This window comes from Carcharodon carcharias, chromosome 17 (genome assembly GCF_017639515.1).
Source record: "Carcharodon carcharias isolate sCarCar2 chromosome 17, sCarCar2.pri, whole genome shotgun sequence".
In the NCBI taxonomy this organism is placed as follows: domain Eukaryota; kingdom Metazoa; phylum Chordata; class Chondrichthyes; order Lamniformes; family Lamnidae; genus Carcharodon; species Carcharodon carcharias.
This window is the reverse complement of record NC_054483.1, coordinates 46,026,487-46,050,423: the sequence shown is the minus strand read 5'-3', so window position 1 is coordinate 46,050,423 and position 23,937 is coordinate 46,026,487. Positions and strand designations below refer to the sequence as shown.

At 45.6% G+C, this 23,937-nt stretch overlaps 1 protein-coding gene across 2 annotated transcripts in view; it reads right to left on the bottom strand.

Annotated features, from left to right (window-relative positions):
• The window catches only part of LOC121289841 (catenin alpha-3-like), a 1,845,970-nt gene extending 1,841,679 nt beyond the window's left edge, over positions 1–4,291 (bottom strand). For both annotated transcript variants that reach the window (XM_041209732.1, XM_041209733.1), the window contains exon 1: positions 4,161–4,291. The gene's annotated coding sequence lies outside the window, so the exon portion shown is untranslated. The remainder of the gene's footprint in view (positions 1–4,160) is intronic.
• Positions 4,292–23,937: the final 19,646 nt, after the last annotated feature.

The following is a 23,937-nucleotide window of genomic DNA, read 5'->3' as shown; positions in this document are numbered from 1 at the left end:
GTGTACGTGTGCCAGTTCTGTAAGTGTGTGTTTTTACCAGTGTGTTTTTATCAGTGCTAGTGCTGTAACTGTGCATGTGCTAGTGCTGTGTGTGTGTCAGTGCTGTAAAAGTATCAGTGCCAGAGCTGTAAGTGTGTGTTTTACCAGTGCTTATAAGTGTATAAGTGCCAGTGTTGTAAGTTTGTGTGACAGTGCTGTAAATGTATCCATGCCAGTGTTTTAAATGTGCGTGTGCCAGTGCCTTAAGTGTGTGTTTTCACCAGTGCTTATAACTGTATCAGTGTCAGTGCTATAAGTGTGTGTGCCATTGCTGTAAATACATCAATGTCTGTACTGTAAATGTGCATGTACCAGAGCTATAGGTGGGAGTTTTTACCAGTGCTGTCAATGTATCATTGCCAGTGCTGTACGTGTGTGTGTGTGTGTGTGTGTGTGTGTGTGTGTGTGTGTGTGTGTGTGTGTGTGTGTGTGTGTGTGTGTGTGTGTGTCAGTCCTGTAAATTTATCAGTGCCAGTGCTGTAAGTGTGCAGGTGCCAGTGCTGTATGGGCTGAATTTTCCCCCTGATCAGAGGTGTAGCGTCATTTTGCGTAGGCATGCCAGTTAAGGCCTGCCCAGCCTGACGTCCACGCAAAAGCACAAATGCGAAAGAGCGCACTCATCTCCCTGATCAGGGAGATCAGCTCAAAATGTACAAAACCTAAAAATAGAAAAGTTAAATTTCCTTATCATGTCCCCTCATGTGACAATGTCAGGTGAGTTGGGACATGTCCATAATTTTTACAAAATCTTTATTAAATTTTTTAAAAACCTACAAGAAACCTCTTCCCGCCGGTGGATGAGGTTTCATGTGTTTTCTAATTCCCACCAAGGCTCCTGGCCTGCCTGCCAACATTAAGGTTGGATGGGCAGATATTTTAATTACTTAGTTGACCCTGTCAATGCCTCAATTGGCCATTGCCAGGTTGATGGGTGTGCAGCTGATTTTGCTGTGCTCCCGCCTACCTGAAAATTTTAATGGGACGCGATGGCATCAGGAGTACCCCCTGATGTCACTGCGAATCATTTTATGTGTAAAATCCTGCCCTGTGAGTGTGTGACATCAGTGCCAGTGCTGTAAGTGTGCGTGTGTGTGTGTGTGTGTGTGTGTGAAACAGTGCTATAAAAATATCAGTGCCAGTGCTAATTGTGCATGTGCCAGTACTATAAGTGTGTGTTTTCACCAGTGCTGTAAATATATCAGTACCAGTGATCTAAGTGTGAATGCATGTCAGTGCTGTAAGTATGTGTGTGTGTGTGTGTGTGTGTGTGTTTTTCCAGTGCTGTAAATATATCAGTGCCAGTGATATAACTGTGTGTGTGACAGTGCTGTAAATACATCAGTGCCAATGATGTAAGTGTGAGCGTGTGTGCCAGTGCTGTAACTGCGTGTGTGACAATGCTGTAAACATATCAGTGTTGATGCTCTAAGTGCACTTGCACCCGTGTTGTAAGGGTGCATGTGCCAGTGGTGTAATGTATCCATGCCAGTGCTATATGTGTGCATGTGCCAGTGCTATAAATGTGTGTGTGCCAGTGCTGTAAATATATCAGCATCTGTGCTGCAAGTGTGCGCAACAGTGCTGTAAATCTATCAGTGCCAGTGCTGTAATTGTGTGTGCCAGTGCCGTAAATGTATCAGTGCCAGTGCTGTAAGTGTGTGTGTGCCTGTACTGTAACCGTGTGTTACACTGCTGTATATATATCAGTGCCAGTGCTGTAAGTGTGTTTTTTCACCAATGCTTATAAATGTGCCAGTACAGTACGTGTGTGTTTTTGCCAGTGCTGTAAATGTATTAGTGCCAGTGCTGTAACTGTGTGTGTATCTGTGCTGTAAGTGGGTGTTTTTACCAGTGCTATAAATATGTCAGTGCCAGTTCTGTAAGTGTGCATGTGTTAGTGCTGTAACTATATCAGCATCTGTACTGTAACTTTGTGTGTGACCATGCTGTAACTATATCAGTGCCAGCACTGTAAGTGTGTGTTTTTACCAGTACTTTAAATGTATCAGTGCCAGTGCTGTAAGTGTGCATGTGCCGTTGCTGTAAGTATGTTTCTGACAGTGCTTTAAATATATCAGTACAAGTGCTGTAAGTGTGTGTTTTACCCTTGTTGTAAATGTATCAGTGCCAGTGTTGCAAGTATGTGTGTGTGTGTGTGACAGTGCTGTAAATATATCAGTGCCAGTGCTGTAAGTGTGTGTTTTTACCAGTGCTGTAAATGTATCAGTGCCAGTACTGTAAGTGTGTGTGACAGTGCTGTAAATGAGTCAGTGCCATTGCTGTAGGATTGCCTATGCCAGTGCTGTAACTGTGCATGTGCCAGTGCTGTAAGTGTATGTTTTTACCAGCACTGTAAATATCTCAGTGCCAGTGCTGTTTGTGTGCATGTGCCAGTGCTGTTATCGTGCATGTGCCATTGCTGTAAGTGTGCACATACAAGTGCTTTAACTGTGTGTGTGACAGTGCTATAAATTTATTAGTGCCTGTGCTGTAAGTGTGCATATGTCAGTGTTGTAAATACGTCAGTGCCATTGCTGTATGTGTGCATGAGCCATTGCTGTAAGATTGTTTGTGACAGTGCTGTAAGTGTGCATGTGTCATTACTGTAAATGTATCTGTGCCAGTTCCATAATTCTGCATATGTGTCAATGCTGTAAATATATCAGTGTCTGTGCTGTATGGCTGTGTGACAGTGCTGTAAATATAGCAGTGCCAGTGGTGAAAGAGTGTGGCAGTGCTGTAAATGTATCTGCACCATTGCTGCAAGTTTGCGTATGCCAGTGCGTAGATGACAGTGCTGTAAATATATCAGTGGCAGTGCTGTAAGTGTGTGTGTAACTGTGCTGTAAATATATCAGTGCCATTGCTGTAAGTGTGCGTGTGCCGTTGATGTAAGTGTGTGAATGACTGTGCTGTAAATATATCAGTGTCAGTGCTCTAAATGCATGTGTGCCAATGCCGTAAGTGTCGGTTTTTATCAGTGCTGTAAATGAGTCAGTGACATTGCTGTATGTGTGTGTGTGCCAGTACTGTAACTGTGTGTAACAGTACTGTAAATATATCAGTGCCAGTGCTGTAAGTGTGTGTTTTTACCAGTGCTGTAAATGTATCAGTGCCATTGCTGTAAGTGTGCATTTGCCAGTGCTGTAAATGTATCAGTGCCATTGCTGTAAGTGTGCATTTGCCAGTGCTGTAAATGTATCAGTGCCATTGCTGTAAGTGTGCATTTGCCAGTGCTGCAAATGTATCAGTGCTAGTGGTGTAAGTGTATCAGTGCCAGTGTTGCAAGTGTGTGTGTGCCAGTGCTGTAAGTGTGCATGCTTTTACCAGTGCTGTAAATGTATCAGTGCCAGTGTTGCAAGTGTGTGTGACTGTGCTGTATATATATCAGTGCTAGTGCTGTATGTCTGTGCCAATGCTGTAGGTGTTTGTGCGACAGTGCTGTAAGTGAATCAGTGACTGTGCTGTAAGCGTATGTTTTACCAGTGCTGTAAATATATCAGTGCCAGTGGTCTGAGTGTGCGTGTGCTAGTGGTGTAAATGTATCAGTGCCAGTGCTGTGAGGCTGTGTGCCAGTGTTGTAACTGTGTCAATGCCAGTGCTGTAAGTTTGTTTGTGTGTGTGTGAGATAGAGAGACAGTGCCAGTGTTGCAAGTGTGTGTGCCTACGCCAGTGCTATAAATGTACATGTGCCAGTGCTGTAAATTTGTCAGTTCTCTTGCTGTAAGTGTGTGCAAGCCAGCGCTGAAAATGTATCAGTGCCAGTGCCGTAAGTGTACATGCCAGTGCTGTAAATGTGCCAGTGCCAGTACCGTAAGTGTGGATGCCAGTGCTGTAAATGTGTCAGTGCCAGTGCCGTAAGTGTGCATGCCAGTGTTGTAAGTGTGTGTGTGTGCCAGTGCTGTACATGTGTGTGTGCAAGTGCTGTAAATGTGTGTACCAGTGGCATGGTTTGTCACGTCACAAGACTGTTTTGGAGGGAATTAAAACATTTAATGTAACTGCTCTGGTTGGCTATTCTCTTGTAAATAAATGACAGCTGGAGGACATGTCCCCTCCGATTTATATTTACCTTTTTAATCCCTGATCTACTGTGTACAGAAAAGAAAAAAAATACTCACCACACTCAAAATTCTTCAGGGTATTATTGAAGACTTGAAGTTTCAGCAGGAGAAAAGTTTTACAGGATCTCGGGTCGAGCAGTCCTGTTAAATAATTGAATTGACAGTTTGAATAGCTGGTTGTTCAGAGGACAAGAAGCAGAGCAGAATCAGGCAGAGTGTAGCTGCTGGAGGGTCAGCTGTAAAAGCAGGAGTCTAGTCCGGAATGGGAATGTACAGTGTAAAGGAAGGAATCTAGTCTGCAGTGGGAGTGCATGATGTAAAAGAAGGAGCTGCTGTAAGCTGGCAGCGAAACAGCTGCTCTCCAGGAAGAGACAGCTTTGAAAAAGGAGCTGTGTCACAAGGTCAGCTGGACAGATGGAATGGTTTCCGGGGGTGGGGGTTGGGGAGGCAGAGGGAGGCGGTGGTGTAAGTAGGGGGTGAGATGCAGCTTCCCCGGTCTGGGGGTGTGGAGGGTGGGGGTGTGCGGTGTGAGATTGGCTTGTTTATGGTGTAGGTGGCAACGTCAGGAAATGATTTGTTTCCCTCAGACTTCCAATGTAAGTATGAGAAAGACAGGAGGCAGTGTTATTGTGGAGCGGGAAGCATTGAAGGAGGGGATCAATGAGGCTATGTCTGAACTGTACCTTAACTTTGTTCAGCCTCCTCACAGTGCACAAAATTTCCATGTTTTGTGTCATTCACAAATTTTGAAATAGTGTCCTATAAGCCAGGTCATGGGAATAAACAAAGGGCAGGGTTTTGAGCTCGGCGTGTGGGTGCGCACCCAGCCTGCTCGAGCGTAAAATAGCACGTGATGTCATTGGGCAATCGCCCTGACACCATCCCACACTCGCGCAATGTTTCAGTCACACGGAAGTTGGAAGCTCATCCGCTGACAATCAAGAGGGCAATTAGCCCTTTAAAGTTCCAATTGCCCCCTATTTTCCATGGTCCGTCCAACCTTAGAAGGGTAAACCTGCCAGGCGGTCTTTGCATTTTTCATCCAAGGGCGGGATGAGGTTTCTGTTGCTGAATAAAAAAAATTAAAATGTATGGATAGACTTTTCATGATGTATATGTTCAGGTGACTGATTCTGATGCGTGGGCATTTTTTTTCCAGATTTTAAGATCTTTCTTTATTGTTCTTCAGCTCCCTGAGGCAGCTCTCTGCTTTCAGGGAGCTTTCATTCCGCGCTCCCCCACGCCTGCGCTTACATCAGCACCCATCCTCCTCGTGCCCCCACCCCAGCAGCGCTGAGCTTTTCAGCGCGCGTTTCATGCTGGCTGGCCGTTCATTGGCCAGTCAGCGTGAAATTGTGGTCGGGGGCCGATCGCAGGCAGTGGTCCATTCCCCGGCCGGTCCCAAACCCACCGAATGCGCCCACACTCCAACCTAAAAATCCTGCCCCAAGAAAAGCAGCAGTCCTAGTACTGACCCCTGGAGAACCTCACTATACATTTTCCTGCAGTTCAAGAACAACCATTTACCATTACTCCCTGTTTCCTGTCATTCAGCCAACTTCGTATCCACGCTGTCATTGTCCCTTTTATTCCATGGGCTTTACCTTTACTGACAAGCCTGTTATGTGACGCTTTATCAAATGCCTTTTGGAAGTCCAGGTACAGCACGTCAAATGTATGACCTACATCAACCCTCTGTTATTTCATCAAAAAACACACAAGCTAGTTAGTTAAATATGATTTGCCTTTAACAAATCTATCCTTCATTATTCCATATTTGTCCACGTGACTGTTAATTTTGTCCCAAATTGTTTCTTCTTAAAGCTTTCCCACCACTGAGAGTAAACTGAATGGTCTGTAGTGCTGGGTTTACCCTTACACCTTACATAAGGGTGCAATATTTGCAGTTCTCCAGTCCTCTCGCACTACCTTTTTACCTAAGAAAGATTGGAAAATAATGGCCAGTACCTTTGCAATTTACACTCTCACTTCCTCTAGTATCCTTGGATGCATCTCAACTGGCCTTGGTGACTTATCAAATTTAGGTACAACCAGCTGATCCAATTCCACTTCCTTAGCAATTCTTAGCCCATCTAGTGTCTTAGCTACCTCCTCTTTCGCTGTGACCTGGGCAGCATCCTCTTCCTTGATAAAGGCAGATGCAAAATACTCATTTAGTATCTCAGCCCCCTGCCTCCATGCATGAATCTCCTTTCAGTCCCTAATCAGCCCCACTCCTCCTTTTACTATTTATATATCTATAGAAAGCTTTTGGATTCCCTTTTATGTTAGCTGCCAGTGTCTTCTCATACTCCCTCTTTGCATCTCTGATTTCTTTAATCACTTCAACTCTGAACCTTCTATATTCAGCTTGATTATCATTAGATTATCAACCTGACATCTGTCAAATGTACTTTTTCTGCTTCTTCTTATTCTTTACCAGTGTCATCATTTATTTGTCCTATCTTTCACCATCATGGGAATGTACCTTGACCATCTCCTCTTTAAAAGCGACCATTGTTCCGTTACAGCTTTGCCAGCCAACATTTGATTCCAATTTTCTGGGACTGGCTCTGTTCTCACCCCATGGAAGTTGGCCTTCCCCCAATTAATTATTTTTACTTTGGATCGCTCATTTTTATCTCGCCCTCACCAATCTGTCCATCACAGTATTGATAGAAGTGACCAATATGCTTTGTGAGGATATTCCCCATCATGTTGTGTGGTCCCACCAACAGGCTAGATGGGAAAGATTCAGAACAGCTCCAGCAGCTCAAAGCTGGACATCCCATCAGCAGCAGCAAAATCGTATTCATCCACAACCTATAATTCATGTGTGACCTCACACTCCAGGGAGCTGGTGAGTGTGCTACTGTTTCCCCCAGCCCTGACTTCAGACCACTCATGCCCGGTAGCTCACGATCTGCAAATTCCACCTCAAAGCTATTCTCAAAAGCACACATAGTGTCAGTATTTGACTGGTGCCTGTGAGTCTGGCAGTGCGTAATGGTGTCTCATCTACTGCCCTTGTCCTTCAAGCCCCCACAACACTGCCAGGTGGGCCAGTTTGTCAGCAGCTAAATGGAGAAGGGCACAAGGGTAGGGGAGTGGGGAGAAAGTAAGGAGTACACGCTTATGCTATCTGTAACTTGTAAATCAGAAGAGCCCATGGGATTAGGGGGGGACATTGGGATGTGAGAGGGAACCATCAAAACCTACAGTTTCAGCCCCACCACAGACAATGACCTCACCAATGATGGACAGCATCATCTCCTCCGTGGGAATAAGGACATGAAGTTGTGCCTGTCTCCCACCAGTTAGATCCTGCTACCTCTGGTTGTGCAGAATGAAGTCTGTCAGTGATCTTGGTGCAACCTCTTTGGGTGATGTGGCTATCACAGTTGAATAGCTGGCAGTATGTGCAAGCTGTGGGTGAGAGGTTTGCAGCAGTACTAACTGTGTGAGAGTGAGGTGAGGCTATGAGTCATACATAAGAGAATGTTGGTAGGTGAATGACGGGGATGGTGGTGAATTAAACAGTCTGTGGGGTTATTGGTCGATATTTGAGAATGAATTCACTGACCTTGAGCACTTGTGTGGGGTCATTGAACTTCTTCCTGCACTGACTTTATCCAGGTCCTCAGGGGCAAACTTATTTCATTAACAGTGATGACTATCTGTTCCCACTGCCTTCAGGGACTCCTGAGGGAAGAGGACTTCGCTCCTCCTGTCCACCTCCTACACCAAGGCCTCCACAACAACATCAGAGAACATTGCAGCACACACTTCTTAAAAAAATATACTTTATTCATAAAATATCTGAAAGAACATTACAAAACATTTCAAAATGGCCATCACAAGAAGTGCAATCATATTCGAGTTTTCCACATAGATCATGAGGTGCTTCAATACAATGAATGAACATTACAGACATTTCAACACGGTCATTATAGTCAGACAATGCAATGGTATTTAACTTATCTACATAGAACATGTTGCATTCTGAGGTGCTTCAATACAATTATGATATATGTAATATTCACTGCATACATTCAATGTGAGTCGTACAGCCTGAGGAGTCTATACAATTCCCAGCCACTCGGTGCACTATGGCAGAAAGGTCTTAGACAGTGACCTTTCCCCATTGGGCCTTTGTGGCGGCTGCTCCAAGCATATAGTCCTGGACCTTGGAATGTGCCAGTCTGCAACACTCGGTCGGGGACAACTCTTTGCGCTGGAAGACCAACAAGTTTTGGGCAGACCAAAGAGCGTCTTTCACAGAGTTGGTGATCTTCCAGCTGCAGTTGATGTTTGTCTCGGTGTGTGTCCCTAGGAACAGCCCACAGAGCACAGAGTCCTGTGTCACAGAACTGCTCGGGATGAACCTCGACAGAAACCATTGCATCTCTCTCCAGAACTTCTTTGCAAAGGCACTTTCCACAAGGAGCTGAACAACAGTCTCTTCCCTACCACAGCCACCTCGAGGGCAACATGTAGAAAGGATGAGATGCTAGGCGTGTTGGAAGGATCTTTCTAAGGGAGGGCGTTTCTCACCACCAGCCAAGCTACATCTTGGTGCTTGTTGGAAAGTTCTGGCAATAAGGCATTCTGCCAAATGACTTTGACAGTCTGCTCGGGGAACCATCCCACAGAATTCACCCTCTCCTTTTCCTGCAGGGCCTCTAAGACGTTACGTGCCGACCACTGCCTGATGGACCTGATCAAAGGTGTTTCTCTGCATAAATTTTTCCACGAGGGACAGGTGATACGGCACGGTCCAACTACTTGGAGCGTTCCGCGGCAGCATGGCCAGACCCATCCTTCGCAACACCGGGGACAGGTAGAACCTCAACACACAGTGACAGTGGGTGTTTGCATACCAAGGGTTTACGCACAGCTTGATGCAGTCGCACACAAAGGTGGCCATCAGGATCAGGGTGATGTTGGGCATGTTTTTCCCCCTGTCATCTAGAGGCCTGTACATCGCATCCCTGTGGACACAAATCCATTTTTGACCTCCAGATAAAGTGACGATTGGCTCGAGTGATTGCCATCGGGTAGGAGTGAGGAATGGGCCAGACCTGCAACAGCGAGAGTGCCTCACACCTGATGACCAGGTTCTTACCGGCAATGGAGAGGGAGCATCGCTCCCACATGCCCAATTTGATTTTCACCATAGACACTCGCTCCTTCTGGTCTCTAATGTATGCCCTGGTCCCTCCGAACCATATCCCCAGCACCTTCAGACCATCTAACCTGACGATGAAGGGAAAAGGGATCGGTCAGCCCAGTTCCCAAAGAACATGGTCTTGCTCTTGCTACGATTCACCTTGGCTCCTGAGGCCAGTTTCAACAGGTCGCAGATGTTGATCAGTCTGCACACTGACAGCGGATCCGAGCAGAAGTCGGCGAGCACTCACTGCTCTGTTATACCATAGTCTTCTTCTTCCTACTCAGAATTTCTTCCACATGTTGTTCTGGAATTGTAGTGAGAATGTGCTTCCCCTTTAAGTGATGCTAGTGTTACACGTAGCTGAGCCCCCTGCTGACCCACACAGTCACACATTTAAGTTAGCTGGTGGCATGAGGTTTGCCCATTGTGATTCCTGTGCCTATTTTTGGGTCTTATGCAAATGATCCCCCTGTGAATCTAGAACACTCTGAATAACCTTCCTGATTTGGTAAGCAGTGAAATAAGTTATTGAATTCAGCATTTGCTGGCAGCAGGAATTGGCAAAGACAAACTATTCCGTCACACATCAGTTGCTGGAGATATGAGAGCATGTATAGTGATGGATAAGCACTGAGAGCAGAGGACAGCGTGAAAACATAGTTACTGTTATTGAATTATCAAAAGGCTATAAAAATTCACCCTAACTTGCTATTTGTGTACCTATTGCAGGTAAAACTGAGTGTTGCCAGTGTTGAAGTTTGTTAAGTATTTCACTATGTACACGTATAGTGGCCTGACCTCTAACGTGATAAAATATAAGATTCACTAAGCTCATCTTGGACTGATGACAGTGACTGGAGTAATTGAGACAGGTTTGTGTGTTTGAGTTGGAGTGCACATTCTATTTATGGACCAAATGATACACTGAAACACGTATTCAGCAGATTAAATGTCAGAGCCTTTGTAACTCTTGGAATTGGAGAGACTGCATGATAGAAAGATGCCATTTTTTCCATCAGGCCTGTGTTAGTATTCGATCTTCAAATGGCATTATCCACTCTTCCCACAAGTCCATTGCCTCTATTCTTTTCCCCCTTCTCATATGATTATCTAATTCCCTTATAAATGATGTTAGGAAGTGACTGCTCACTTATACTCAGTGAAGGCCTGTCAGGCATGCCCTCTCAACAATGTTCCATCCAGTAATTTTCCATTTCTTTGTGATTTGTCCCACCGCACTATTTGAGGAAGGGGTAGGACATTCTCTTGGTGTTCTGCCAACATTCCCTCCTAAATTAATAGCTCCAAAAACAGCTTGTCTTGTTATTCATTTGTATGCTGCTCATGGTATATGACCAAGATGGCTGCCAGGTCAACTTGTAATACAACAACAACTTACATTTATGCAGCAAATTTAACAGTGAAACGTCTCAAGGCGCTTCAAAGGAGCATTAACAAACAAAATTTGACACAAGGAGATATTAGGGTAGATAGCAAAAGCAACTTAAAAGTGGGAAAATGGCGGAGAGATTTAGGGAGGGAATGGGTCAAGTCAGCTGAAGTGGAGGAACTTCTAAATTCAGGGATGTTCAAGAGGCCTTAATCGAAGATATCTTGGAGGATCAGAGGACTGGAGGAGATTACAGAGGTAGGGAGGGGTGAGGACATGGAGGGATTTGGATGAGAATGCTTAACTGGAAGACAATATAAGTCAGCGAATGACCGCGGTTCAAATGTAGTTCATCAATTATGAAGTGTTTTGGGATTCCTGAAGATGTGATTTGCCACCAAATAAATAAAAAGAGAGGAAGAACTTGAATTTATATAGTGCCTTTCACAACCTCAGATTGTCTTAAAGCATTTTATAGTCAATGAAGTGTACTTTTTGAAATGTAGTCACTGTTATAATGTAGGAAATTTATTGCAAGGGTAATTGAATACAAAAGTAGAAAGGTTATGCTTCAGTTATACAGGGCATTGGTGAGACCACATCTGCAATACTTTGTATAGCATTGGTCTCCTTATTTAAGGAAGGATGTAAATGAAGCAGTTCAGAGAAGGTTTACTAGATTGATACCAAGAATCTTATGGGTTGGCTTACGAGGGAAGGTTGAACAGAATAGGCTTATATCTGCTGGAGTTTAGAAGAGTAAGACATGACTTGATTGAAACATATAAGATCCTGAGGGGTCTTAACAGGGTGAATGTGGAGAAGATGTTTCCTCTTGTGGGAGAATCTAGAACTCGGGGCTACTGTTTAAAAATAAGGGGTCATCCATTTAAGACAGAGATGAAGAAAAAAATTTCTCTCAGCGTTGTGAAACTTTGGAACTCTCTTCCTCAAGGTGGTTGAGGCAGGATATCTTTAAGGCAGAGCACAACGGATTCTTGATAAACAAGGGGGTGAAAGGTTATTGGGAGTAGACAGGAATGTGGAGTTGAGGTTACAATCAGATCAGCCATGATCTTATTGAATGGCGGAACAGGCTCAAGGGGCCAAGCGGCCTACTCCTGCTCCTAATTCGTTTGTTCGTATGTTTGTAATTGTGATCATTTTCACATTTGCTGTTTGTGGGGGCTCACTGTGTGCAAATTGGGGCAGCCAATTTGCGCACAGCGAGCCCCCACAAACAGCAAATGTGAAAATGATCATTTGTTTTATTGGTTGAGGGATAAAAAAAAATTGGTCAGGACAATTGTGAGGATTTATTGCTCGCACTCAAAAGGCAGCAGGACAGGCTCCTAAATGGGGCAGTAGTTGCATCACTTAGAAGGTAAGTGGATTATCAGGCAACAAAGGCAGGATCCATGTGGTCTCCTGGGTTTCCATCACCTGAGGGAGATGGAGATGGAATTTCCAGGGATTTCTTTTTCCACTATTGGCCCTGCAGTAGAGGAGATAGGGAAGTGTCTAGTCATACTTCATCCATTATGTGTATGGGGCAAGCTGTTGAGTGCTCTTCACTTGCTGCTGGAGGTTTGAGAGGATTTTTGAAACACATTGGGAGATCCTGTTGATACATTGAGCAGAATTTTCCATTCTGGAGACTGATTCCAGTAGCGGGCGGGAAAGTTTGTATGATTCCTGCTGGCTGTCCGGGACAGGCAAACACGCGCAACCTTCCGTTTTCAGCTCAGTAATTGTGCATCTGTGAGGAGCTCAGAGAATCTTGTGGCAGGAAGGGCAGGAAGTTGCCTGCCCCACCTTTACCTCATTAGGTCGAAGGTCCTGGTGCCATATTTAAACGGCACCGAGACAGACATTCACTCAATGCAGGCCAGGAGCTCCATATTATTCCTCCACAGTCCTTGTGGCCTCAGATCATAGTGGAGAAGCTAGCAGATGTGAGCAACCACATCCCGGGAGGTACGATGGTGCCTCCAGCATTGCCTTTCACTCTGCTCTAGATAAGAGCACAGCCAGCGATACACCCACAGTCAGGCCAATGCTCGCCATTGAAGTGGTCCATGTTCACCAGCCTCTTGACTTTCCAGAGGTCCGGTTGCCTCTTGCTGATCAGGCCTTTGCTACTCCTCGCCCTGTGCCAACCGGTGATGGGCCCTCCTTCTCCTCATCAGGGTTGCCTGCAGCCTACATCATCAACGCCTCAGTGGATGTATGAACTAATTGAAGCGATATATTTAGTGAGCATGTCCTTTACAGGATTCCCTCAGTCTCAAAGCCAGCAGGCCAGTGCTAAACCTTTCACCTGGCCTTCGTCTAGACATGGCATCGCCACCCATCCCTTCCAGGCAAAGAACATCCTGGAGGACCAGAGATGCGTGTTCCTCCTGTTCATACATGCCTGCATGTGGAGACTTGCTCTTTGACCAGGCTGATGAGAGCCATGTGTAGTTAGGCTCAGGCGGACACTTTTCCACTTGTCTCCACCACCCTCGAAACTCTATCGAGATACCATTGCCTTGGCAGCATAGAAAGAGTAAGCGCATGATCCCTTGTCAGCCACGGCCATTCATCCAGATAGATGGAAGTCTGGAGTCATGAGTTGGTTTCAGCCGTGCCCCTTGGAGACATCCACCTCCCTCCCTCCCTTCACCCCTGCCTCTGACTGCAGCCAATGGCAAATAGCCCAGAATGAACAGCAGTTCCACACCTTGCTGGGATCTTGATGTTATGGGACAAATGAGTCGGGAACAAACCTGCTTTAATGCAGGTTTAACCATAGAGAGGGGAACACAAGAGAGAACGGTTGACATCCAGTTGCCTTGTAATTATTAGGGTGTCTCTTTAATCAGCCACATGTGCTGAACTTGAATTCCACCCACCCAAAAACTGACTGACTGAGTGGTGAAGTCAGTTTGGAAGAATGGTGTACGCCATTTCAACATCGCTCCACCACCTTCTACCCTCCCCTTGTTTTTTTTTCATTCATGGAATGTGGGCTTCGCTGGCTGGGCCAGCATTTATTGCCCATCTCTAACTGCCTTTGAGAAGGTGGTGGTGAACTGCCTTCTTAAACTGCTGCAGTCCAGCAACCATCCCCCAATCACCATGGACTCAGCCAATATCACAATTCCTCTCCATTCTGTCACCCTTGAACCTCCCCACACCGCCTCACTGTTACTCTCTACTCTACCATGATCCACCTCCATATGCCTTTACTCCCCTCGGAGCCGACACCCGTTACCGTCCCCATGCCTATCCTGACCCTGCCTCCTCCTGTTATCTGAGCCACTTGTCTAGTCCTCCTCTGTGACTCACCTGATGAGACCTTCACCTACCAGACTCTCATCCCGGACCTGCCACCATACCACATCCCACTCCCCTTCTGATTGCAACTCTTCCCTTCTATCACCAGTACCTTAGTTCATCCCCAAGGATCCCATCATCGACAACACCGACCCTACCTCTAAGAGACTCCCCACCCCAACTTCCCTGGGCTCTCCCACCCCCACTTCCGCTGACATTGCCCCCCCTTCCCCAGGCACTCTCCACATCCTTGCCACATAAGTCTGCCTGCATGTCCAGCCTTCATGTGCCTCTCTTGTGCAGCCTTGATGTAGTGTTTGCAACAGGCACTCAATATGAATAAAAGGGAGTGTAGCAACATAGATATAGAATTGGCTGAGTAATAGGAAAAAGTGAGTAATGGTCAATGGGTATTTTTCAGGCTGGAGGAAGGTTTATAGCAGAGTTCCCCAGGGGGTCGGTACTGGGACCCTTGCTTTTCCTGATATATATTAATGATCTAGATATTGGTGTGGAGGGCGCAATTTCAAACTTTGCAAAACTTCGAAACATTGTAAACTGTGAGGAGGACAGTGTGGAACTTCAAGAGGGGATATACAAGTTGGTGGAGTAGGCTGGTAGGTGGCAGCTGAAGTTCAATGTGGAGAAGTGTGAGGTGATGCATTTTGGTGGGAAGAAGATGGAGAGACAATATAAAATCAAGGGTACAATTCTTAAGGGGATGCAGAAGCAGAGGCACCTGGATGTATATGTACATAGGTCATAAAAGATGGTAGGACAGGTTTATCCTAGGCTTTATTAATAGGGGCTTAGAGTACAAGAGCAGGGAGGTTATGCTGAGCTTATATAAGACGCTGGTTAGACCTCAGCTGGAGCATTGTGTGCAGTTCTGGGGCCACATTATAGGAATGATGTGAACACATTGGAGAGAGTGCAGGAGAGGTTTACAAGAATGGTTCCAGGGATGAGAAACTTCAGTTACAAAGCTTGATTGGGGAAGTTGGGACTGTTCTTCTTGGAGAAGAGAAGGCTAAAAGGAGATTTGATAGAGATGTTCAAAATCATGAGGGGCCTGGATACAGTAGCTCGTAAAAAGATCAAGAATGAGAGGTCACAGATTTAAAATGAGTTACAAAAGAAGCAAATCTGATGCGAGAAAAAACTTTTTCACACAGCCAGTATTTCTGGTCAGGAATGCACCGTCTGGAAGTGTGCTGGAGGCAAGTTCAATTGAGGCATTCAAGAGGGCATTAAGTGATTATTTAAATAGAAACAACGTGCACGGTTACGGAGAAAAGGCAGGAGAATGACACCGAGTCATAGTGCTCATTTAGTGAGCCAGTGCAGACACGATTGGCCAAAGGCCTCCTTCCACACCATAACAATTCTGTGATTCAGCTGTGTGAAGTCCCCAAGAAGGAGAAAGTAACACCCACCTTAAAATCATGGAAGAGGTGAAGTTTGCCAGGTTCATGCCACTTATATACAGTTGTAAAACTGAACGTTCTAAATTGTCTCTGGCAGGGAACTTAATTTGGAAGGTGAACTTAATTCTGGTGAGGTAGCCTTTTAACAAACTGCATGAGATGCTCATGCATGCAAATGGGGTTCCCAACATTGTTTGCCAGGAAGCTCTTTAACTCGCCTTGATAATCGGGGAAACAAAATTTCAACAGTTTGCCCCGCCGTCGGATAACAGATTGTTTGCCTCCCGCCAAATAAGAATTCCAGTTGCTGGCGGGAGTGGAAAATTCCACCCGTTTTGTCTAGACTTCACCAACACACTATCAACATTTACTCAAGTGACTCTCTGAGGACTTCACCTAAAAAAAGTGAGTGCTCTGGTACTTATTAGGCACATGATAGGAGTCATCAAGAGAAAGGGAGTGTTGGTGATGGGCATTTTTCCAGTGGTTGCCCTTGGTTCTGAAGGAGGAATAGGCAGAGTATAGGATGTCAGACAGAGCAGCACCAACTGCAGCAGGAATGAAGGACCCACCATGTAGGAAGCCTGAAAAGTTAACGCTGTCAGGTTGCTTGCAGGCTTGTGGAGGGGGGGTGGGGTTAGTCCCATGTTCAAAGACACTCAAAGGACTGATCAAGGGAACTAATATCAGAAAAGGGAGTGCCCACTGAGGCCTGCTGCCTGCCCTTTCTGCCAAACCCACCCTCCCCCATGACCTCACCCTCCCCCATGACCCCATTCCGTGGCCCCCTTCCCACCATCGCTCAATCCTGGCCCTCAGGTGGATGTAGTACTGGCAGCAACCACCACTTCCCTGGTGGTGCTGCTGAGCAATGAAGAGCTGCTGGCCTCTGATTGGCTGGCAGCTCTCAGTGGGCAGGATGTCCACGGTACACAAAATAGTTTATTTTACTCAAGCTTGTCTATCATTACTTGTTCTAATCTGAACAGTAGTGGAAGGTCCAGGTTTGATTGAGAAGAAGGTGTACTGGGGTGGTGAGGTTGGAGGGGGGTTGTGAGGTTGGGAGGGGTGGGAGTACAGTGGGAGGAGGGCATAGTGGGGGAGGATGCAGCAACTGAGGAAGTTGGTGAAAGGGGCAAGGACGGTGTAAGGGAAGGAGTTCAAAGAGGGGCAAGAGCTCAGAACGGGACAGGACTTTGACAGGAGGAAGGAGTTCCAAGGAGAGGCGTAGGAGTCCAGGGAGAGAAGGGAGTGTGGAGAGGGGAGGAGTCTAGGGAAAGGAGGGAGTTCAGAGGCGGGGAAGGAGTGCTATTTAACTGGAGAAAGACTGCAGAAAGCTGCAGCACAGAGGGATGTCATGCATGGTCCTGGGAAGGGGAGGAAGGTGTGAGTGCAGAGGTGCAGGAGATGAGTCGAATATGCATAAATCGGTCTTTTCTGATTGACAGGATGTGACGAGTGGCGTCCCACAGGGGTCTGTGCTGGGGCCTCAACTTTTTATGATTTACATCAATGACTTAAATGAGAGGAGTGAAGACATGTAGTTAAAATTGCAGATGACACAAAGGTAGGTAGGAAAGTCTGTTATGAAGAGGACATGAGGAAGTTGCAGATGGATATAAATAGGTTGAGTAAGTGGGCAAAATCTGGCAAATGGAATTTAATGTGAGAAAATGTGAAATTGTTCTCTTTGGCAGGAAGAACAAAAAAGCAGAGTATTACTTAAATGGAGAACGGCTGCATAATTCTGAGGTGCAGAGGGATCTAAGTGTTCTAGTACATGAGTCACAAAAAGTTAGTACGCAGGTACAGCAAGTAATTAAGAAGGTTAATGGAATGCTATCTTTTATTATGAGAGGAATTGAATGTAAAGGTAAGGATGTTATGTTTCAGTTATACAGGGCATTGGTGAGATCGCATCTCAAATACTATGTGCAGTTTTGGTCTCCTTATTTAAGAAAGGATGTGAATGCATTGGAGGCGGTTCAGAGGAAGTTTACTAGATTGATACCTGGAATGACTGGGTTGTCTTATGAAGAAAGTTGGACAAACTGGGCTTGTTTCCACTGGAGTTTAGAAGAGTGAAGGGTGATTTGATTGAAATGTATAAAATCTTGAACGGCCTTAACAAGATGGACGTCGAAAGAATGTTTCCGCTTGTGAGTGAGTCCAGAACTAGACAGCACTGTTTTAAAATTAGGGATCACCCTTTTGAGGACAGAGATGAGAATTTTTTTCTCTGAGGGTTGTGCGACTTTGGAACTCTCTGCCTCAGAAGGTGGTGGAGAAAGGGTCATTGAATATTTTTAAGGCAGACATAGATAGATTCTTGTTAGGCAAGGGAATCAAAGGCTATCAGGGTTAGATGGGAATGTGGAAATCAAAACACAAGAAGATCAGCCACGATCTTATTAAATGGCGAAGCAGGCTCGAGAGGCTGAATGGTCTACTCCTGTTCCTATTTCTTATGTTCTTATTGACCTTTAAGGTGTCACGGGTCTGTAGGTTGTCGGGAGAGAGCTGGCCAGAACTGGTTGCACATCTACAGCACATTTTTTGAGGCGGTGATAAATCGGCTTTGCAGGGGCTTTTGGCTGAAAATGGTTTTCAATGACAGGCCTCCCTCACACTTCTCTCCATTGTCCTGGCATTTCCAGGTGGAGCTGCATATGCCTTCACTCAGGGTCATCTGATTCTTCCCCTTCATCATCGTCTGAGGAAGAGTCCAGCTCCTCCAGATCCCTGCTTGGCAATTCCTCACCCCTTTGCTGTGTGGGGTTGTGTAGGGTGCAACAAATCACAATGATCTGGGAAACTCTGTGGCATTTACTGCAACTCAGTGGGCCAGAACCTCATCTTCAGCAATCCAATGGTCTGTTCTATTGTTGCCCTTGGTGGAGCATGGCAAGCATTGTACCCCTCCTCTGCTTGGCTTTCTGAGTTCTGCACAGGTGCCATGTGGATATCCCCTCTCACCAAGGACCCACCCCTAGAGTTGCTGAGGGAGAGCAAACAGTTGTGGCGCCTGAGAGTGACTGAAGATACAGAAATCATGCCAGCTCCCTGGGAAGTGCGCACACACACTGAAGGATTCATTTGCAGTGTTCAGAGAGTGAAAGAGAGTGAAAGCCCCTTTGAACTGCCGGCTGTTCCCAGGAAGCTCTCAGTGCCACACATGCAATCAATTGCTCCTTGTACCTGTGCAAATCTAGTGATAGAACTGAATCCCACAGCTCTGGCTGCTTGGCTCTCAGGTCTGTGATGAATCACAAATCCACTTGTCCTCTTGAGCAGGTGACTGCCCTGATGCATCTATGAGTAGCTGCCTGTGAGATGGCACACATGTCCTCTGTGAAGCCCCAGAATGATTTGGTGGCATTGAAATTCAAAGCTGCAGTGACTATTAAGGCTACTGGCATTGGCTTGCCTCTAAGTCCACAAGGACATAGGTCTTCATGAAGAAGCTGAAAGGGTCAGTTGCTGTCTGCTGTGACAGCCTCAGCCATCTCTGACATTGATTCTCAGACATTTGCAGCTAGTTGCTCCATGTGAGGCATTTTCAGTTATGGTCTATTGCTCAGCATTGCACTGGCTCCCAGTCACCATCCTCCCTGGGTTCCTCTCCTCCTTCACCCGAGCCTCCAAAAATACTGGGTGCACAAGACCCATCCTGTCTGCCTGGTGAACTGTGGGCAGAAGGCAGGCAAAGTTATAGCCAGCACAGTCTACCTGGTCTTCGCTCCTGACCTTGCACCTGTGGGCCATTGGGGTTCTTTGCATTGACCATGTTGTGGGTGTTGGTGACAGTTCAGTGGGTCTGAAGTTTTCTACTTCCTGGCCTTTGTCAGTCTTTAAAGCTGATTCTTTAGTCACAATTTTTCTAAATTAATTTTTTTTTCTTTTTAGTGCAAGCACAGACTCAGGGCTCTGGCTTTTCTGACCGAGTTTTTAAATGGAACTTTCTGACCACTGAACTATTTAAAAGTTTCTCAGGACCCACTTTATCCTGGAATTTAAAAGTTTTAGCTCACCCCTGATTGTTCAGCTGACTCTGCACTCTGGGATTAGAAGCTGGAATTTCAAAGGATATACAATGGAGTCTTCTGCTGCAGTGAGGCATTTTAAATTTCCAACTCCACTTCCAAAGTCTTTCTTTGGAGCTTTTTCAAAGCAATTTTTCCCCTGCGCCTCTGATCGTGGAGCTTTTTGGCAGCTCAGAGTGTTTTGCTGAATTTTTTCTCAGTCTTCCAACATTTCAGTTTTTTTCTGCATTTTTGCAAGATGTTGAGTTTTTCCACAAGCTGCCACCATGTTGTAGGGTGTTGGTTACAGTTCAGTAGGCCTGAAGAAGTCTTTGTAGTCATATGTAGGTTAACTGCAAGTCTTTATTGATCCTTCAAATTATTTACAAAAATACAGTAAAGCATACAAGCTAGGAGCTGATTCCATGCTTACTGGTACAAATGGCTCTGTCCAACACTAGACTGACCCTTGGTGCAAGTCATGTGCCCCTTACATCACTGTGTGGGCAGTTGTACTCAGTCCCACATTAACCCTATTTGAGCCAGACCCTTAAAATACAGATCACACCCTGGTTTCCACCCACCCCACCATGGCCTCCTCTCTCCTTGACCTGGTCTCCGGCTACCTCTTCCCGTTGTTGCAGCAATGTCCCTCAACACTCCCACTATCACCCTGAAAGCCATCACCCTCCACCCTCCCTCCTTCACTTTTTACCTCCCCTCCATCACCCTCAACCTTCCCTCCATCACCCTTGAACAACTCTGTCACCCTTGTCCTTCCGTCTAGCACCCTCGATCTGCACCTGCCATCACCCTCAAGCTCACCACTGTCACCCTCAAACTGCGGCCCATCACCCTCAAGCTGCCTGCCGTCACTCTCCAGCAGTCCACTGTCATCCTCAACCTTTCCTCCATCACCCTTGACCTACCCTCAATCACCCTAGACCTCCCCTCCATCAAGTTTAACTACCATCAGTCAACTTTAACCTTCCCTGTGTCGTCCAGCTCCCTCCCACTTCTGTCCCCCACAACCATCCTCCAGACAGCCATGACCGACCCACCATCAGACAGCCAGAACCCACCCTCCTCCAGACAACCAGAACCCACCCTCCTTTGGACAGCCAGGACCCAACCCCACCACTCAGACAGCCAAGACCCTACCTTAAAGAAGGAACTCAACCTCCTCTCCCCTGTTCCTATGACCTTCCACACAAGAGAAGCAGCCCCTACTCACTCCAAATCCACCTCAAAGACAACCTCACCTGCTCCATACCACCTTTAGCCAGTCGTTTCACTTTCACTGCCAAATTAATCACAAAGGTATCATTTAATCTGGTGAATTTGTGGTTTAAGTCTAGTGAAGCTCTAGGTCAGCCATGATCATATTGAATGGCAGAACAAGCTCAATAGGCCACATGGTCAACTCCTACTCCTATTTCTTGTGTTCTTGTGTTCATGAGTATTCATAATATGCTAATGCATTCCAAATACATTTCCAGAGCTTGTCATTGGGAACCATGATCTGCCTCCTAGTCACCAACCACTTCATTTGGAAATTTCATCCTGGGTCGAGAACCTGACATTTTGCCTTCCACCCAATTAAGTTCCTCCTCCCAACTCATTTCTCACACCCAGCACCACCATTAAATTCTGTCCATTGTGTCTTCAGACCTAACCCTCGGAACTAAACTTGTTCCGGTGCAGCAGAGAGGGAAGTCAGTCTTAAATCCTGACCAATATCTATCTTTCAACTACAGTCACTAAAGCAGATTGGTCATTATTACATTACTGTCACTGTGCATACTGTCCACTGTACTTCCTACATCGTACAGTGATAACATTTCAAAGGTTCTTCATTTGCCTTAAAGCACTTTGGCGCATCCTGAGATGTTACTTTAATGCAAGGCTTTCTTTCTTATATACTTTGATATAACTAAGTTTTGTTATTAAAATATATCCAAGTGCCCAAGTAAACAAATGTGCCCAGGTCCGCCCAGAATGCCAAAGTCTGACAGAGACATGCAAAGCATTCTGTGGAGAGAACATTATTTCCTGTGACAAATGAAATTCAAAATAATGTTAGCCATAAGCTGCTGCCATGAACTCTGACCTACTCTACCTTATATACAAATCAGCATGATGGGTGAAGCTTATTGATTGGATTATTAGAAATATGATCAATGTCAAGGCTGACTTTTTTTTTATTCTTCTCTGGGATGTGGGCATCACTGGCAAGGCCAGCATTTGTTGCCCATCCCTAATTGCCCTTGAACTGAGTGGCTTGCTAGGCCACTTCAGAGGGCAGTTAAGAGTCAACCACATTGCTGTCAGTTTGGAGTCATATTTGGCCAGCAGATTTCCTTCCCTAAAGGAATATTTGTGAGCCAGTTTTGAGAACAATCAAGTTCTTCCTGGTCACCATGAGTGAGACTAGTTTTCAACTCTAGGTTAATTTATCAATTTTAATTCCACCAGCTGCTATGGTGAGGTTTGAATCCATGTTCCCCAAAGCATTAGCATAGGCCTGCTGGTTTACTTACTATTCTCCCTCATAATAATGTGCTAAACCATATGCTCAAATGGATCTGACAGGAGCTTTAAAAGGAAAAGTTTCAAATTCCACATAGAATATGAAAGACTGAACAAACATCTGGTTTTCACTGTGTATTTTCACAATGACTTCTAGCGATGTTAGTGAATGAATGCTTAGGTGTGTTTGTAGCTAACCCTTTCCTCCAATACTTGAATGCAGATGTTAATCTATTGATTCTGGATGGGTTTAGCACCTTGACTAAAATAGCAGAAGAGAAAATTAATCTGGAAATGTTCAGTCCTGCTGTGGCAACATCACTCAACTTCCAGGATTGAATTTTCACTGGGGCAGGAATGACAGGCCTATCATTTGAAACTTTGATGAGCTGATTGTCGAATATGAAAGAGCAGCTATTGTAAACACAACTGCCAGTAAGCAGCATATCTTACACAAAGGGGTTTCTCCATTCTCCTAGCACAATGGGATGATCTCCTCTCTGTTACCAAGGTATCTACCACTGACAGGACAAATCTTTGTGTTGCTACCAACTGACCCTCTCAAGGGTTGAATGAGGGAAGTTATGCCAGATCTGGGACCCTCTCTGAAAATCATGGACTGTCTCCTTACTTCCCTAGCCAAAGGTTTACAATTTTGTTTTGCAAAAGTGCAAACATTTGCTCTCGCGATTCTGAATGTTGACTGCTTTGACCTGGAAGGAATTAATTTATGCCATGATGTTGCTGTGAAGTTAAATTGATCTGACAAGGAGTCAATCCCCAGGAGCACACAAGTTATTGAAGACATTTATTTATGAATTAGAAGCTTGGCTAAAACAATGATATTCAAGCTGCTGCGTATGATTTAAGATGCTCTTTACATTTTCTCATTTGCACTGGGTTTTTAATCACCAAGGCTCGCTATTTTGACGTATCAGAATTCACAATACGCTATCAGACTGAGTAGTGGTGGTGAGTCATAAGTACAAAATCTAGAGGTTCACACACACAATGCTGGTTTCCATTCAGAAAGGACGGGAGGGATCTTAGCTAAACAGACAATGCAGTTGACGTGGTATTCGCACTAAGATGGGCGTGAGAGATAGTTTTAATTTTGCTTCGATTCACACAGAAGCCCAAGCTTAGAGTTAAGGCTAAACTTTTGGGCCTGAATTTTCAGCTCGGCAGGCAGGCATGATTGGCAGGCCCAGGAGCTATCGGGAATCGGGCCTCTGACCACGATCGGTCCCCGAATGCAATTTCACACTGATTGGTCAATTAACGGCCGGCCAGCTTGAAATGTGTGGTGAAAAGCTCAGCGCTGCCAAGGTGGGCACAGGAAGAGGGCAAGCGATGATGTTTCCGCGGGTGCGGGCCAGCACTGAGAGAAAGCCCCTTGAAGGCAGAGAGCTGCCTCAGGGAGCTGCAGAACCGAAAACAATGAAATAAACTTTGGAAAATCAGGAAAAAAATGTCCAAGCATCACAATCAGGCACCTGAGCATATAGATGATAAAAATGTTGTCCACAGATTTTTATTTTTATTTAATTTAATAACAGAAACCTCATCCTGCCCTTGGTTGAGGTTTGATGAAAAATGCAAAGTCTGCCTGGCCAGTTCGCCCATCTGCCAACCGTAACATTGGACAGGCCACGAAAAATCTGAGACAATTGCGCCATTGGCTTAATTGCGCTCTTAACTGTTGACGGGCGCGCTTCCGGCTTTTGCGCACACCCGCTAAGTGAAATATTGCACAAGCGCGGGATGTCGTTGGGACGCTCGCCCAGCGGCTTCTCGCATTATTTTACACACGATTGAGTTGGGCATGCGCCCATCCGGAAGGTGTAAAATTCTGCCCCTGGGTTCATGCTCTACCTGGATATAAAAAAAACAGGCTACACAAGATCTTGGATCTGACATGATGAGGGAGGCAGAGAATTTTTTCTTTCTAAAGTTGGTGTCAGTCAATTCA